At 33.0% G+C, this 12966-nt stretch overlaps 1 long non-coding RNA gene across 1 annotated transcript; it reads right to left on the bottom strand.

Moving 5' to 3' along the window:
- Positions 1 to 320: 320 nt before the first annotated feature.
- Positions 321 to 11090, bottom strand: LOC143049644 (uncharacterized). Its single transcript, XR_012970277.1, has 2 exons — positions 10402 to 11090; positions 321 to 3149 (listed from the first exon to the last, which is right to left on the bottom strand). It is a non-coding gene; the product is annotated as an uncharacterized LOC143049644 (long non-coding RNA).
- Positions 11091 to 12966: the final 1876 nt, after the last annotated feature.

Raw genomic sequence — 12966 nt, 5'->3', positions numbered from 1 at the left:
TCTAGATTGAATTGGGTCACATGAATACGTATCAAGTGAGGTCGAATTATTCTTTTGCAAGTGAAAAATTCATCAGCGATGTGTAATTTTTGACAATATTAAACCAAACTGGCTGCTAAAACCGAATCATTATTTCACTACTTCACTTTCATTAATTATTGAACAAAAACAATAAAATTTTATTTTGTTTACATCTCGTATCTAATGCCTCTTTAACATGTCTACTATGTATATGCTATGCTATTAATTCACATAAAAACACATGAACTTACTAATTCAGTAGCTAAAATATGTCTATACTTATAGACAAAGCAAAAATGTTGTGAAGTTAAATGATTTATTGACAATAAAAGTGCACAACAATGTACATGATTATTTAATGATAACAAGATTAGATATTGCATGGTGATTTAATAAAAAAAATCTTAAATCTATATATGGTAACTATTGTTATCAATAATTGTGTTTTCGTCATAAGGTAGGCCTCATCAGAGTTGACGCAATCTGAACGCAGCACTTGTTATGTTATACTCATCTCTCTCTGCAGCAAATCGAAAATACTTTTTAGCTTTATTAGTCTCACCTAACATCTGACAAGCTATTCCAACTGAAATAAGTACGGTAGTGTCATTGTGTGTTTCTTTATTTGAAAAATAGTCCCCAAGAATTGTCGTAAATAGCTGAGTTCTAGAAAAACAACATGATCTCAAGTCCTGGAGATGGTAACAACACAGAAAACGAAGGAAATATGCACATGGTATGGATTTAAAGAAAATAGCCATATTCCTGACATCAAACTCCAGTTCAATCGGGATGACTGATGATTGTTTTTCAAATGTGACAAATGGAATCGTTAAGGACGTCACCTGTAATATAAGCTTCAGGTTCTGTGTCCGCTTCAATGTAATATTCGGAACTGATGATTTATCTGTACATTTAGACAACGTGTGATTTATTATATCTATTGATGTTAAATATTTTTTGTGAACATAGAAGAAAGAGGCCAATTTCAGCCAACCTGATATTACATCTGAATGTAAACCAACCAACAACTGGCTGAGGGCATGTTTGTAGAATCTGTATTGTTGTTTATTGTTTGAGTTATTTATATGTGGTAGTGTTAGAGGTATTCTTTGATATGCAATTGCAATTGACCATGCTAATAAACATCTAGATAATTCTGTTTTACAATGACGCAGCAAAGTGTGCATGGCTACGATATTTATAATTGGTGGCTCAAATCGGTGAAACTCGTATTCTAATATTGTTTTAACTAATGTAGTATTTTCACAAACGGATCTTATTATTTCACACGGAAATCTTATGTAATCATGCAAAGTCTCCGATGATGAAAACATCTGAATTCCTGTTTGATAACAATTTTTGAGGATGTTGATTAATGTGTTCCTGTTTTTTCTGTTAAATCTTAAATAGAGCAAATTATTTTCAGGAATGAAATAATGTAACAATGTTGAATAATCTATACAGTATATCAATCTTTGAAGGCAAGCCATAAAACATGGTATGATATTGTCTGGTCTCCAGAATGATGTTTCAATTTCCTCCGAAATCCAAAACATAAGGGTCTTTAAAAAGTATGAACACAATAAACCTTTTAAATTATGGTTTCTTTCTATTATTTCTTTCAATAAAATCTTCAGCAAAGCATAGCATAGTAATTGGGTATGACTGAAGGAATGTATCAGTATTTTTTCTGCTACAGAAAATGATATGCGCCACTGAAGATTCTCATTTATAGACCCTTTGTATCCAATTGGAACAAACAGAACTCCGCATGAAGTTATTTTAGAAATAAGTTCAGGTGAAGGCCATATTGAACGCGGTCTATAGATCCAAGGTTGAGATTGGGATACCCACTGATCACATTTTATACAGTATGCAACATCTAATTGACCATCACAGTCTGATAAGCAAGGACCATGAATTGTATTTAGACTTGGATCCATAAAACCGGTCATTATATTTAGTGCGTGTGATTTGCAAAGCTCACTTGAAAAAAGTTTCTCTCCTCTGTGTTGTTGTAGAAGTTGAGTTAAACAAAGACATGGACATTTACAATTGGCACTTAGCCGTAGATGTGTAAAACACGGCGGTGTGTCTTCAGTATCCATGATTAATACAATCCTCCTATCATTCTGGACATAATCTTTTTCTGATTCATAAACTACAAAGTTAGGTTTAAGGAACATCAAATCAAGATCACTACCTTTAAGATGTAGTCCTTCTGCCTTACTTCCACTGGTTATTTGAGGACCTAATTTATTTGTTCTCAAGTCTCTACATAAATACAGTAGTCGTCTAGCTCTTATAATTTCCTCTGATCCGATCTTCAGGCATAAATATTTATAAAAATGCAAGGATTCACTTTTACTGTGACACATTGTCTTAAACTTTGTAGAGATGTTAAATGGTCACTGGTGCTTTCCGATATTCTATCTTTTACCTTGTATTTTGTTTCTGGTTTCTGTTTCATTGTCTAGACAGTCGTTCATCCTTGTTGTTTTCTGGATGATTCTGTATTATTGTCGAGATAGTCTTTTATCCTTGTTATGGTTTCTTGATTGTACTGTATTATTGTCTTGATATTCTATTGTGTCTTGATGGTACTGTATTATTGTCTTGATATTCTATTGTGTCTGGATGGTACTGTATTATTGTCTTGATATTCTATTGTGTCTTGATGGTACTGTATTATTGTCTTGATATTCTATTGTGTCTGGATGGTACTGTATTATTGTCTTGATATTCTATTGTGTCTGGATGGTACTGTATTATTGTCTTGATATTCTATTGTGTCTGGATGGTACTGTATTATTGTCTTGATATTCTATTGTGTCTGGATGGTACTGTATTATTGTCTTGATATTCTATTGTGTCTGGATGGTACTGTATTATTGTCTAAATAGTTTTTGTTCAATTGTTTCTGGATGATACTGTAATAATGTCTAGATAGTCTTTTAATCCCTGTAATTGTTTCTGGATGGTATTGTGATATTGTCTAAATAGTCTGTAAATCCCTGTAAATGTTGTTTTCTTGTCTGGATAATATTTCACCCGTGTAATTTTTTAAGATGGTACTGCATTATTATCTAGATAGTCTTTTTCTTGAAATTTTTCTTAATTTTTCTCTAAAAAATAAAAACAAAATGTCTACTTTACTTATAATTGTCTGTTATTCATACACGATTGATTGATTGTTGGCATATAAGAGGAAATTTGTGCTGGAATACATTACTCAATAGCAGTGCATATTTGAGTATTTTGATCAAATAAAGGATTTTTTTAAAAGATAGTCCATGCACACATTTTTTATAGTAAAACTTAGCCATTCAAGTATACTACACAATATTCATTTTTATGATAGATTTGAAGGATTATATGACTTTAAATCCCGACCAGTGTTTTAATATGAAGATCATGTTGTGTTATTTAATGTGATTTTATCATAAAGTAATATATTTTAATTAGAACTACAATGTATTTGAAATGAGAAAATATTCAAGAAAGGAGTAGGTCCAGTAAGACACCCTTTGGACCCAAAATACAGCAGTTTTACAAAATTGTTTAAATGTAAACCTTTAGCTATTTATTGAAAAGTATAATACTTCTGTTACATAAATATGGACTGTTTTTGACCATACAATGCACATGCATCGATTACTAGCATCATTAAGACATGCTAAATTACTGAAATCTTCACAATTTTAGCATTTAAGTTCATTTTTAGACGGTTTCGCCTTAAATGGAGTGGCCGCACTTGTGTTCATTCTTAATATTTAAATGTAAGTTGTATTTGATGATAATAAATAACATATAGGACCTTTAATACAACTTATATAATTAGGCCTTCTCCATGCTATCAGTTTTTATGTTCATTGAGAAGTCTTAACATTTTAATTCACACTGGTCACATTTGTGTAACTCATTAGTGTGGATCTTCTTATGCCTGTGCAAACTAGCTACCCATTTTGTATTGAAAGGGCAATAAGTGTATTGGTATGAAGACCCCTCTTTCTTAACTTTAGTTCTTTTTTCTGTGATTCATCTTCACTTGCCTCCCCTAATGCTTCAATATCCATATTCTAAAGGAAAGATAGTTTTTTTAGCTCGATTGTTGCTTGCATGTTCTTTACTGTAAAAAATGAAACGACATGTGACATATAAATTATCCAAAGTCAGCAAAACGTGAAATGCAAGTCAAGTTGTGTAGGGCATACTTTTTCTGTCAAAAATGTAAACTGATAAAGTTGCATTGGTACCGTACATGATGTACGTGTTGTAGAGCACCCTTGATATTACCGCAGAGGTCGAACCCTGAACAGTTTGGGGTAAGTATGTACACAACATTCAAGCTAGACTCTTTTTTGATGAAAAAAAATGTTGAATGTCGGACCCTTTGTACCTCAATGTGGACCATTTTGATAACTTAAAATCCAAAATACCAAAATCCCAAATTTAAAAACACGATGAGATTCAGCATGCCAAAGTACCCCAAATATTCAATTGTTGTTGAAATCCAAAAGAATTTATTTCTTGACAGTATGGACCCCACAAACTTGTTAAATGTGCCAAAAATTTATAAAAAAAATAATATACACAATCATGTATACGGATTTAGCCTACCAAATAACCTCAAGTTTTATTTTGGACCTTGTGGGCCAATTTAAAACCAGACCCAAAATCAAAAATCTTCCTTCAAAACCTCATTGAAATTGGTCAAGAAGTGATTTATAAAAAAATATTTGAAAAGTATTGTTGTTTTTTATCCCTTTTTATTCCATTTTATGTCGATAGACATGATAGATGTACATATTGAGTGATGAAGTGTCATTGCATTGGATAAATATAACTACACGTTAAATAAAGTTGCTGATGTCTATTACATGATTCTTCTCAATCTGCTTTGTAAACAGACCCATACTCGAAATCCAATGATAAAATTTGTTTGCACATGCGTATAATGACTACTGCAGAAACATGAATTTTATCAAATGGGCAGGCATTTTAAAATATATTTCATTAATTTAAAACACTTTCAACTCTTAAATGATCCACATGTTGCTATATTATGACTACGATGTGTTATATTTTAAATAAATATTGATTTTATTGAATTTATTGGAGTGTTCAATCAAACTTTCCATCTCAAAGTCAGCACTATCAAATCCTTTTCTTACTTTAATTATTGTTTGAACAAGTCGGCTGAATTAGGAATTTAATGCATAAATATGAATAAAATTCATACAGTGAAAATGCACCGCATATACAGTACTAATGAATCGCTCTACAGTGAAAATGAAGGTAAAGTATCATTATTCAACAGTAAACATGACTCGCATAAAGATAGCATCATAGTGGAATTCAATATAATATGGACAAACTGAATAACAGAAGCTATTCTACTTTATACAACATTAATAATTGTGTTGAAATTAATATTCTTCTGCAACTACATCTTTCCTGCCTGTTTTAATCACCTGCACGATTTGTTCGTAAAACGTCCTAAATATTCACCTATTTCGGTATATATTTCACGTATAGATGGTTCTCGGCGCGATAAAAACCCGTTCCCATCTCTTACTTTGTTTAACTTGTATTAATTATTACTAAACATATACATTTGAACTATTTTTCTTCATTTTCTTCAAAAATCATATTTTTTTCGTCTGTTTATTTACCATTCTACATCAGAAATGCATGGCATATACAGTGAAAATGATATTTTAAGATCCGCACTTTACATACACTGATATATGAAGTTTGAGGATAAAAACGGATGCGGCCACTTTCATTTTTGACAAAACCATCTGAAAAGTGACATAGTATGCCATATTTGATAGATTTTTAATACTTAAGCTTGAATTTGAGCGTCTTTATTGACTAAATCAGCTCAAATCTTTAACATAAACTAACCCAATCCACTTAAGTGTCTAAAAAATTGTCCAAAACCATATGTCAGATGAACCTGAAATTTGAGGCCAAAATCGGCACTCACCGAACCTACTCCTTTATACTGTAATGACATCAATAATGACACTGGAGCTGCTTACTCTAACTTCTTACGGAGAACTGTTTGTCTTACTGAATTATCTTTTTTTGTTTTGTTTCCTCCACAACGTTCTCCTTTCGTTTTTAATTTGTTTTCTCACTTTTTTTAATTCTTAATCTCTGTCGATAGATGAAGTTCAATTAATGTTTAAATATTGGACTGAAAAATAATGACAAAGTTTATACACTCTTTCCTTCCTCCCTTCCACACTGAATACTATCAGAAATTGAGTATCACTGACATTCTTTTTAAATTAAACAAATCACAAAACAGTGTTAATTTATAAAATATTTCAATAGGAATTGGTTTAATTTCGTATTTTCTTATAGATTCATTTCATAACAGCGTGGACAAGATCATTTTTTTGGCGCGCTCAGCTTATCAATTGCCTGCATCAGATTCGGTGAACATTCGTCTGTAACGCCCACTTGTCATATCGTACGTGCTATAGATATTTAACTGTGGGGTTACCAAAGGGTCTAAACGCCAGAATCAAATAGTACTAAACCTTGTGTGTTGATTTGAATTTATAAAAGAGAAACTGAAGGAAGCAGAAGATGTTGACCTTTACTATTAAACCGGAAGTAAACATGTGAAAAAAAAACAGGTTTCACGTGACTACAAGTACGGTAATATTAAAAAAAAACATCCGTATGAACATGACTCGAAACACTACTAGAGCACACCGCGACATTGTGGGTCCGTGACTGCATCAAAGTACCTACGGGTTTACAGAATAGAAAATATATAAAAATGTGTGTGGATGGTGTTTACAGAATAGAGAATATATAAAAGGGTGTGGATGGGGTTTACAGAATAGAGCATATATAAAAGTGTGTGGATGGGGTTTACAGAATAGAGCATATATAAAAGGGTGTGGATGAGATTTACAGAATAGAGCATATATAAAAGGGTGTGGATGGGGTTTACAGAGTAGAGCATATATAAAAGGGTGGGGATGGTGTTTACAGAATAGAAAATATATATAAAAGGGTGTGGATGGGGTTTACAGAATAGAGCATATATAAAAGGATGTGGATGGGGTTTACAGAGTAGAGCATATATAAAAAGGTGTTGATGAGGTTTACAGAATAGAGCATATATAAAAGGGTGTGGATGGGGTTTACAGAATAGAGCATATATAAAAGGGTGTGGATGGGGTTTACAGAATAGAGAATATATAAAAGGGTGTGGATGGGGTTTACAGAATAGAGCATATATAAAAGGATGTGGATGGGGTTTACAGAATAGTACATATATAAAAGGGTGTGGATGGGGTTTACGGAATAGTGCATATATAAAAGGGTGTGGATGGGGTTTACAGAATAGAGCATATATAAAAGGGTGTGGATGGGGTTTACAGAATAGAGCATATATAAAAGGGTGTGGATGGGGTTTACAGAATAGAGCATATATAAAAGGGTGTGGATGGGGTTTACAGAATAGAGCATATATAAAAGGGTGTGGATGGGGTTTACAGAATAGAGCATATATAAAAGGGTGTGGATGGGGTTTACAGTATAGAGCATATATAAAAGGGTGTGGAAGGGGTTTACAGAATAGAGCATATATAAAAGGGTGTGGATGGAGTTTACACAATAGAGCATATATAAAAGGGTGTGGATGGGGTTTACAGAATAGAGCATATATAAAAGGGTGTGGATGGGGTTTACAGAATAAGGCATATATAAAAGGGTGTGGATGGGGTTTACAGAATAGAGCATATATAAAAGGGTGTGGATGGGGTTTACAGAATAGAGCATATATAAAAGGGTGTGGATGGGGTTTACAGAATAGAGCATATATAAAAGGGTGTGGATGGGGTTTACAGATGGAGCATATATAAAAGGGTGTTGATGGGGTTTACAGAATAGAGCATATATAAAAGGGTGTGGATGGGGTTTACAGAATAGTGCATATATAAAAGGGTGTGGATGGGGTTTACAGAATAGAGCATATATAAAAGGGTGTGGATGGGGTTTACAGAATAGAGCATATATAAAAGGGTGTGGATGGGGTTTACAGAATAGTGCATATATAAAAGGGTGTAGATGGGGTTTACAGAATAGAAAATATATAAAAGGGTGTGGATGGGGTTTACAGAATAGAGCATATATAAAAGGGTGTGGATGGGGTTTACAGAATAGAGCATATATAAAAGGGTGTGGATGGGGTTTACAGAATAGAGCATATATAAAAGGGTGTAGAAGGGGTTTACAGAATAGAGCATATATAAAAGGGTGTGGATGGAGTTTAAACAATAGAGCATATATAAAAGGGTGTGGATGGGGTTTACAGAATAGAGAATATATAAAAGGGTGTGGATGGGGTTTACAGAATAGAGAATATATAAAAGGGTGTGGATGGGGTTTACAGAATAGAGCATATATAAAAGGGTGTGGATGGGGTTTACAGAATAGAGCATATATAAAAGGGTGTGGATGGGGTTTACAGAATAGAGCATATATAAAAGGGTGTGGATGGGGTTTACAGAATAGAGCATATATAAAAGGGTGTGGATGGGGTTTACAGAATAGAGAATATATAAAAGGGTGTGGATGGGGTTTACAGAATAGAGCATATATAAAAGGGTGTGGATGGGGTTTACAGAATAGAGCATATATAAAAGGGTGTGAATGGGGTTTACAGAATAGAGCATATATAAAAGGGTGTGGATGGGGTTTACAGAATAGAGAATAATGGTCAAAATGTGCAAAAATCAAGTAGAGAAAAATAAAGACTTGAGAAAAAAAGGTAAAAAATGATGAATAGAGCATATTCTTGTACTTAAATGTAAAAGAATAGAAAATAACAGGCAAAATTTACAAAGAATAGAGAAGAATGGTCTAAATTATCAAAGCAGGAAGAAATGAAGAACCCCGTCTAGACTCTCGTATAATGTGCACAGTTTTATCTGCATTAAAAACTTTTTTGTTTGAATCCGTCCTACTTTTCTTACCGGAAACTACATGTGACATAATCTGCGGAGGTCATGTACTTTTTATATATATTTCATTTTATTATTTTATTAGTCAATGGTTGAATTTATGTCGGTTAAAATCTCAATAGAGCTTATGTTGTGTCCTTATTTGTATACTATAAAAAGTAAAATCACAAAAATACTGAACTCCGAGGAAAATTCAAAACGGAAAGTCCTTAATCAGATGGCAAAATCAAAACCCCAAACACATCAAACGAATGGATAACAACTGTTATATTCCTGACTTGGTACAGGCATTTTCTTATGTAGAAAATGGGGGATTTAACCTGGGTTTATAGCTAGCTAAACCTCTCACTTGTATGACAGTCAAATAGCATCAAATTCCATTTTGTTGACAACGATGCGTGAACAAAAAACACAGACATAATAGGTAAAATTAGTTGTATATCAGTTTGCTTGGTAACCGTTAAAGCTAAGCCTCCTTTATAGTGAGTAGCAATGTAACGTGCTTAATTAAGAGTTTCTGCGTACTCGCCATCTATGTTCACAGTTATGCAACAAGAATTCATTTATTCGTAGAAATCGCAGAGGTCACTTAATGACATGCAATTTCGATTCAGTAACAGTTATACACCGCTCGTCTCACCCTATTGTAAAAAAACATTACTATGCGTAACAATAGCTCTATTCAATTTACACTAGTTTCAGAAATTGAAACTATGATTTATAACAATAAAACTGGGGTGTAACCACTAAAAAGTTTTTTTGACAATGTTGACATTTTAAATAGGCACAGTATTGTAAATATGGTAGCATCATTCTTTATATTTACATAATTCATTAACAGTTTTGCACCCATATAACGTAACTTTTCACTGATATAATCATTAATCATTCGATGCAGTCATGTGTAGATTAATAATGATATGGGTTCCATGCAGTGGTTGAATCAATATACAATTACACTGGCTTTTTTTTTTTATTTTGAAGCAGCCGATTTTCTAGGTTCTGTGCAGTTTTTGTTCATTGTTGTTTTTTTCTATTTTCCAGTTCTAATACTGGTATATCATTGCTTCTTCCATATTAGCTTTATTATGTTTCCTATGTCGTGTCTTCCTTTACATTAACTTTATAATGTTTCCTAAGTCGTGTCTTTCTCAAAAACATGATTGAATTTGTCCTTTGCCCAATGGCAGGATTTTTTTTCATTTAAGAGACATCTACATTATATTGAAACTAAGTTGCAATAACTTGTTTCCCACTATAAATAAATATGTTTAGGTCCAATTTTACAATTTCCCCGTTCAATAAAGACTTAGCTTTTCCCTTTAAGCTCTAACGGTAAATTCATTTGTTATAAAACCCGCATAACATGTTTACTTTTACCTACCTTTTAATTAAACTGCAATCATTTTCTTATATTTCTTTTGTACATACACTACATAATCTTCCAAAGTATCACATAGATCATGCTTCTTGTAATATCATTTAATGTTTAAAGGATAGTCTTAGATTGATAAAAAGATAATAAATACCACCCACTGATATTGATGACATAATTATAAAACCCAATGAAATAAGTTCCTGTTTCCTTCTCATTTCTTGTGTAAATTTCAGTTATTACAATTTCATTTCACAAAGCACTTATACAACCGATTGTGTGTGTGTGTGTGTGAAACATCGATATGATGGCTTAAAAATATTGTACATTGACCATATTAGTGTTTCTTGCAACATATAAAACGGTCTTTTACTAATCTGGCCCTATTACAATGTATTCCATCAAAGCAAACCGTTCAACTGGTACACAATTTTACCAAACTTATATTTACCACTGTTATGTTGTCAATGTTTAAGTGTAGTGAAAAGAGATTGCAGAATTAACATTCTTTAGTTTTTAATCCCACTTCTTCTGCGTTAAATTTCCAGACAGTTGATTTATGTTTGCATGCCTTGAAGTTTGATTCCTGGCCTAGCCGATGCATATAGTTAGACTTGTTTGCCATAAATTCCTAAACACTGTTACCATGTGAACTAGCACTTAAACATCCAACATGTAAATATAGAACAAAACAAGCTGCCTATTCATAGCAAATTATCGTACTGATATGATTTGATTGATTGATTGTTTGTGCAATGTTTCTATTCATACCGTAGTATCGAACTGATATGATTTGATTGATTGATTGTTTGTGCAAGGTTCCTATTCATACCGTAGTATCGAACTGATATGGTTTGATTGATTGATTGTTGGTGTTCAACGCCACTTTAAGAACTCATGAACTAGATGATCTGGTATGTTTTAATCAAGGTACTACCCACTTGATACTGTTATTAGTATTTGGTGAATCTAGAATCGTTTCGAATGTTTAAGATTTAGATTTTCGATTTGTCGTTCAGAGTTATTGGACTTTTAAAAGGCTGTGTTTTCTACACAGGCATTGTTTTCGATTGTTATTAGATGCCTCTTAAATATTCCAGATCATTCTCACACTAATTCGTATAAACAATTCAGGGTATCATTGCTATTGTCGTAGCTGTTACTTTTGTTCATGTCATTTGGTGTTATAAAATTGAATACATGTTTCGGACAAAATATTTGAATACCATTGGTTTTCATATGGATTTATGTAATGGTGTAAATGCATACCAGCGTTCAGAGACCAATTCATCTTTGTCCCTTCTCATTTTTATCAATATGCAATTGAGGCGACATTATATAGCCAAGAAAACCAGTAAAGGCAACATTTTCTATCGACCAGATATTGTCGTTGATCTTGAATACATATACTGTAATATTTCCCTTATTTCGTATTTTCTCCTGTCCTTAACATGTTCCCATTCGTACATCTTATTCCAGCCAATAGAAACATTCTAACATCTTCAGGCAACCGATGAGTGCCGACATTAACTAAAACGTTATAATTTCAAGTTGGATTTGATGACGTGTGAAACTTATAGCTTTGCCTTAATAACGTCGATAGTGGCAACTTGTTAAACATAATTTGAGGTTGCGGAATAGGGTTGGACTGAATACCGGATAGCGGAAATTAACGGGTGTAGTGGCACTTGGTGGGACAGTATATAGGATGCCGGTAATGTATGGGAAAAAACGAGGTTTCCGTTAAAGCATATAACACAAATGAACCAGACAGAAACTCATGAACTGATCACTTGATCAGTGGAAACTTACGGAAAAATATTGGAATAGAAGGAATCAATGGGACTATAACAAGGTTGATGATATATTGAATAATAACTGTTATAGTAACTAATATGGTGAAATTAACAGAAACTCAAGTAACTGGATTCACATCAACACATGGAACAGTAATAGGGTGAAGGTAGCTTATGGAACAGTAAACGGGAAGATTGAACTCTTTGACCAATGACTGGGACAGTGGATTATTATTGGGAAGATGGAAATTGATTTGACAATGACTGGAATGATGAAGTCATTGGTTGCAGAAACATGGAAAGTTGTTAGTTAAGAAAAAAGACTGGTCTCAGATTATCATGAAGTATTTTTTACTGAGCAAAATATTTTTGTGTGTTTTGGAATTTTGGAATTTTTCAAAATACACATCTGATTCTGAGGTTCCTCTACGATTTCTGGATAATTGAGCAAACCAAGTTATATCGCTGTGTATGCAAATTTCTCCTTGATTTGTATTAGCAAATCAATGATTATTGTGCGTTAATTCAAACTTCTGGTATCTACTCGTGGTTTTTTAATTTAAAAAATGAATATACAATCAGGTAACAGTAGTTTACCTATGTTATGATCTGAAATCAAGTACCAGATATAAATCATGGTAACAAACAAATATTGGGGAATCGTATGAACTTCAAAAGGAGCGAGACCGGTTGCGTTGGCAGGGTGAGTGTCTCATGATATGCATCCATCATCCACCATTCGAAAAAAGTAAAATCACAAAAATACTGAACTCCGACG

The sequence above is a fragment of the Mytilus galloprovincialis genome, chromosome 1 (genome assembly GCF_965363235.1).
Source record: "Mytilus galloprovincialis chromosome 1, xbMytGall1.hap1.1, whole genome shotgun sequence".
Classification (NCBI taxonomy): Eukaryota; Metazoa; Mollusca; class Bivalvia; order Mytilida; family Mytilidae; genus Mytilus; species Mytilus galloprovincialis.
Note: the sequence above shows the minus strand (reverse complement) of the source record. Positions and strands in the feature narration are given on the sequence as shown.